This window comes from Haliaeetus albicilla, chromosome 31 (assembly GCF_947461875.1).
Source record: "Haliaeetus albicilla chromosome 31, bHalAlb1.1, whole genome shotgun sequence".
Taxonomy (NCBI): domain Eukaryota; kingdom Metazoa; phylum Chordata; class Aves; order Accipitriformes; family Accipitridae; genus Haliaeetus; species Haliaeetus albicilla.
The window spans coordinates 910,102-916,101 of record NC_091513.1 but is presented as its reverse complement, the minus strand read 5'-3'; the positions used below and the strand labels follow the sequence as shown (position 1 = coordinate 916,101).

General features: G+C 56.4%; 1 long non-coding RNA gene across 1 annotated transcript; it reads right to left on the bottom strand.

Annotated features, from left to right (window-relative positions):
- Positions 1-219: 219 nt before the first annotated feature.
- Positions 220-2,812, bottom strand: LOC138683196 (uncharacterized). Its single transcript, XR_011322857.1, has 4 exons — positions 2,491-2,812; positions 1,453-1,485; positions 839-910; positions 220-361 (listed from the first exon to the last, which is right to left on the bottom strand). It is a non-coding gene; the product is annotated as an uncharacterized lncRNA (long non-coding RNA).
- Between the last annotated feature and the right edge of the window lie 3,188 nt (positions 2,813-6,000).

Sequence of the window (6,000 nt, the reverse complement as noted above, 5' to 3'; positions counted from 1 at the left end):
ACTGTCTGCCCCTCGCCTCTCCCAGCCTCCTGGGGGGACACTCCGGGTTGCCCTTATCTGGGGGCACATGGTGGGTGGGAAGGGGACACCCCAGGTGCCTGTGCTCCCTCAGCCACTCTGCTCATTGTGGTGGTGCAGCCAGAGAGGACCCAGGCATCTGGGCGCTGTCCAAGGAGACGGGACATGGATGCAGGCACACACACACACACACACAGAGCGTAGCTTTGCTGAAGGGGTTTATTGATCATGAGAGGGAAATGGCCCAGGGCTCCCAGGGGATCAGGTGGGGTCATCCAGGGATGATCATCTCCTCATGCCGCTGGAGGGGGACAGGACAGGGCTGTCACCATCACTTGAGGACCTGCAAGAGAGAGCCCAAATTGTGACCCCCCCCCAGTGTCCGCTGGGACATGAGAGAGGCCTTGTCCCCACCACCTCCCTCTGCAGAGACCTGGGGAAGGAGAAGGGAATTGGAGCCCTCAGTCTACCCAGGACAGGACTTGGCTCACCTGAGATCCAGGTGGCACCCAGAGCCCCCTACTCCAGGATGCCCCTATATCTCCCAGAAGTCTTCCCAGCCCTCACAGTGATCCTGGGGGTCTGTATGGCACAGACCCCCTGCCTGGCCTGCACAGTGACCTTCTGGCTCCATAGCGCCCTACTGCATGCAAGGAAAGGCATGGGGGCAGCTCTGTCCAGCTCCCCCTGGGACATGCATCAGGGACAGTCCCCTCTCTTTCCCTCTGCCATACGCAAGGTCTGCCCACCCCAGAGGGCTCCGGGATCCCCCGGGGCCCAGGATCCTTTGTGGGGCTGCAGACGCCCTGATGTTGCTCACCTGGACATCAGCAGCTACAGGCACACGTTTGTAGCGCAGAAGAAGTCTTGCCAGCTCCTCGTCCACGGGACTCTGGGGAGAAAGGGAGGGTTAGGGACATGCTTGGGTGCACTGGGGTGTACTGGGAGGCAGGGGAAAGCAATGGGATCCTTGGGGAAGGTGCCTCCGGGGAGAAATGGGCTACATGAGCTCGTATGGTGGTGCACAGAAAGCAGTGGGGGTCCTGGGGAGGGGGCCCACCTGGGTGTGTGGCTGTGTACTGGGGGTGTACTGGGTTGTAATGGGATGGATGGGAATGCAATGAGGGCCCTGGGGAAGGGGCCCTACCTGGGAAAGCACTGTGGTGCAGGGGTGTTCTCTGGGGTTGCAGTGGGGTGTACTGGGGCAGACTGGGTTGCCCTGGAGTGTTGTGGCCATAGAGGGAGAAGGTCTGGGGCCAGCAGAAGTCATCTAGTTCAGTTCAGTGAACCTTGTTCCTAAATCCGACTGACTCCTCTTGTAGAGAGAGCATGAAAGCTCACTGGGATGTCCCCGGTCCCAGCAAGGGATGGGAGCACCAAAGTGCCCTCCACTTCCCCAGACTCAAGGCCCTCCAAGTCCTCCCCACTACTTACCAGGTTAACTTCTCCACTTCCTTCCAGGAGTGCCTAGGGAAGGAGAGCAAAGGAGTGGTCTGGATTGGACCTTGATGGGGCTGTAGGTGGGGCACAGGTGTCCCCAGCCCCCCCCAGGACCATGGCTTCCCCCTGGTCTGAGCAGGAAAATCCCTTCTGCTCCCCTCCAGACCCATTCCCCCAAGATTCACCTGGGATACCTGTTCAGGCAGGGACCAGGGGTGGGGATGGAGACAAGGATAGTGTGGGGAATTCAGGGCCTCCAAAGAGGATGGGGGTGAGGGTGAGGGTGAGGGGGGCCCCCAGACAGTGCACTGGGGTGAATTAGTGGACCCCAAGGGACTGGGCTGGGGGTGCTGAAGGGGCAGGCCTGCGTGGGATGCAAGTGAGGGGTAAAGGAATTCAAGCGGAGGGGACACAGGGACTTCAAGTGAGGTGGGTGGTGGGAGCAGAAGGAAGAGGGCTGCAGAGGATGGAAACGAGGGGATTGGAAGAGTGTTTGGCAGTGGGGGTTCAAGGAAGGGGGTCTGGGGACGATACCACAGTGGACAGGATGAAAGGCAAAGGACTGAGGGGAAAGACTGAAAGAAAGGCGTTGGGAACAATCAACGGGAGGGCGTTTGGGGACCCTAGATAGGACATAGAGGAGATCCCAGGGAGGAGATGTCTGAGGGCACCAAAAAGATGGGATGGGGAGGCCCAAAAGGGAGAGATGGAGGGGGCACCAAGTCAAGACACCGGTGGGGGTCGTCACAGGAGTTTGTGGTGAACCTTCCCAAGGAACTCGGGCTCTGGGCACAAGAAGATTAATTGCGGGGGAAGTGGAGGGAAGAGATGGAATTGGGGGAGGGAGAAAGCTGCATTGCCCAGGGCTGGAGGAGGCGGGAGCCTGGGGATGCTCCTTGCTTGGGAAAGGGAGAGGCCAAATCAAGGGTTTTCGTGCTCACCACTACAATTTTGTTCTGCAGGAGAGCTGATGCCCTGCAGCCAAGACCCCTCCCCAGCCTTGAGCCTCTCCCCGTGGCATTGAGGACTCACCTGAGCATCTTCTGGCATGCACAGCAGGATGGTGAAGAGCAGGGCCAGGCTCAGCACGGCGACCTTCATCTTCCTCTGCAGTTTGGTGAGTGCTGGGTGAAGCTGCAGAAGGTGAGGGGCAGATTTATCCCTCCCAGGACTCCTCCTTTCCTCCCTCCCTGAGAGCCCCCAGGGCAAAGCCAGGCTTGGCAGAGACACCAGCCCTGGCAAGGAGCCCACCCCTGGCACACAGTTGCCCCCGCCTTCGGCACTGATCCAGCCACCTTCCCTGGCATCGGTCCGGCTTCCTGCATGGGGCAGCTGCATGTGGAAGGGCCCAGGCACCTGGGGGTGGTGAGGGGGGGACAGCCAGTCAGCCTTTGACAGCTGGACACCCTACGGTGACAACCCACTGCTCCAGCACAAAACCATCCTCCCAACAGCCCCCCAAAGCCAGATCCCCCCATCTCCCAGTGCCGCTCCCCTCCCAGGCCAGCCTTTCCCTCCGGAACTCCCCCAGAGATGAGGTCAGCCTCAAACCAGGGGTCTCTAAGAGTCATCTCTGACCCCTCTCCAGCCCCTTGGGTAAACAGCGGGCTGGGACTGACCCCTCTTCTTGGGGCACCAGGGACCCCGGGGTTTGGGAACACCGGGAGGCGGGAGGACAACTGGGGGTATGGGCAATGGGGACAGCCAGATGGCTGGGATCTTCAGTCACTGGAGGCAATGGGGAGCACTGGTGAATGTTGGGCACTGGGAGATGAGGGTAAGGCTTGGGGGAAGCGCTGGGGTTGTCGCAGTGCCCAGCTCCAGCCCACCCCATTTCCCTTGCACTACAGGCCCCAAACTGGTCCAGTCCCCAGCCACGGCCCCCCCAGAGCAGAGATCAGAGGGGACTAAGCCCCACCCTGGCCCTCACCCTGCCACTGCCTGGGGCTGCTGTGCCCACCCAGACAAACCTGGGTCCCACTTCTGCAGAGTTGCCCCCAGCCGGTGGGTCCCAGTAACCCTGTCCCCAACAAGGCTCTGGCTCCAGACCTGTTCCTGGCTGGCACTTGGCCACAGCTCACCAAATGTCCCTTCAATGCCCTCATCCTTGGCCTAGGTCAGTGCTGTCCCTGAGCAGGACTTGGCTCTCCAGAGGGACATGATGAAGCGGACACTTGTCTGCAGGCAGCCACTCAGAGCTAATTGTGGGGACAGAGCTGCCCTGGCAAGAGGAGGGATGTTTGTCCCTGCAGCATCTCTGATAAGCCGTGTTTGCCCAGGGCCCGTGGCACCAGGAACCGGTTCTGCAAGCTTGGTCTTCACGAGAGTGCCCGATCAGGGAGACTGTGGTGGGGGTTAAAGCAGCCTGGATGCCTGGGCTCCCCTCCAGCCCCAGCAGCTGGCAGAGGTGGGCAGTGCTGGGGGAGCGGGCAGGAGCAAGTCCTGGGGCACCCTGCACACCTGGGGCTCTCCCGCTGCCCTGGGGACAAGCTGGAGCCCAGAGGCAGGGGCATTCCCAGGGAACAGCCTGACCACCAGGGTGTTGCTCTCCTTTGGGAAAGCTTGGTGGCACAGGAGTCCTGCTGGAGTGGGGCTTAGAGCAGCCTGCGTGATGGAGCTGCCTCCGCAGGGGCACTGCATGCCTTTCCCTCTCTCCCCCTGCCTGCCCTGCAGCTGTCCCTGGCTTTCCAGGGTGGCTCCTTCACAACACTCCTGTCCCAAACATCACCATCCTGGGGGCCCGGGGCAGCACCCTTTGCCCAGTGTGGGGTCGGGGCAGCGTGGGATTGTACGCAAGTGGTTCAGCTCTCCCCTCTGACTGGGGAGAGCCACTGGGTGAAGGTGCTGGCCTGGCTCACACAAGCCAAGCAAGACCTTTTCCAGCAATCCAGAATTGATGGACCTGTCCTTTCCAGTCGTGACACTCACACAATCTGCCATCGCTGCTCTCTTCAAGGATGCAGAGGGAATGGCTGGTACCACTGTTAGCAGGGACAAACTCATAATGAAGATGAGCATGTTTTGGATCAACAGGCTCCGGCACCCCTGTTTTGCCTCCCTGTAGGTGCCCACAACTATCAGAAGAGATAGATAACAGGACAGGTATTCATTTATGTCTGCATAATGAGAAGACCAGCATTTTTACTGGTGGTGTGAGCTAGCACGGGGATGAGATAGGGCCAGTAAGTTCTCAACCAGGAGACGCAGCACATATTTACTTGTCTCTTTAGGTAGCTGATAGTCAGAAGTAACCACACGTAATGACCAGCAAACCCACTAGCCACACTGAGCAACGGCAGCATTGAACGCATTGGACTCATTGCCTGTCCGGAGTTTGTGGGACATCAACATTACGATAGCAGACCCATGAATACTTCGTAAGGCTGTCAGGTTCCTCTCTAAACTCATCCTCTGTTTGTTATGTGCCGCAGTAATTCAAACACCCACGCTGTGCTTCCCAATCGCCATTCACTTCCAAAACCATCCAGCAGCCCACGTCACATGCCTCAAAGTAAAACAGTGCTCTATTTTAGTCCTCTGTCTATGAAGGTGTGAGGAACATTTATTTCTATGAGACACAAGCTGGGAATCAAAGGCTGGTGGTAAAATCTGGTTTAGGTTTTGAAGTCAGTGGGAGGTTTGACTGAGTTTCAGTGCAGCCAGGGTGTCACGGCCTTTGTTCCCATGATGATACAGACTCCCGTCACAGCTGCAAAGAAAGCCTGTCTGATTTTATCCACATGAAAAGAGATAAATAAAAATACACTGATACGTGGTGCATGAGAACTGTACATGGCTCAGATCCTTCACTGACAATATGTGTCATTTTTTAAGGGTGATGGTTATATCTTTACGGGACACTAACTATAAATAAGAGATGTGTTGTGGATCAGTTGTGAAAAGATCTAAGGCAACTGACTTGAATATTTGCTTTGGAAAGTGCCCAAAGAGCAGGCAGTCAGGCACCTGGAGGATTTTCATTTTGACGGCTTCTGCTTTCTGCGCTATTTATTAGATAGCTAAGTTACACAGTGTTGAATTGGAGCGCATATTTAAGTATGCTGTGACGTTATTTGTATTCTGAAGTGATTTTGAAAAGAATCGATGAACTGTACGCACTGTCATAACTGAGGGATATTGACTTAGGAGAGGTCAAGGCTGCCTTTGAGCTAAATGCAAAGCAGGTGGACAGCACTTGATCACCACTTAACATGAAAGGTGCAATTCAGGAAGATCCCATCTTCTGGTTTAATGGTTGCTAAAAAGATATGCTCCCGTTTTTGTAACACAAGCGTAATTAAAAAGTAAAATGCCACTAGTTTGACAAAGAGATGGACAAGAGACTTTACAAGGTTGGTCTAAAGTGTAGCTACCCCTACTCGTGCTGTCTCCCTCCACCTTCTCTGAGCAGGGCTGAGAGCACTTCTGAATTTTCTCTGTTTTCCTTGCACTCTCTTCTATGAGGCAGTGGAATTTTTACCACATTTATTTTCCCGATAAAGTTTTAGCATGGTTGTTCTCCTCAGGCGTTGAGCTGCAGTG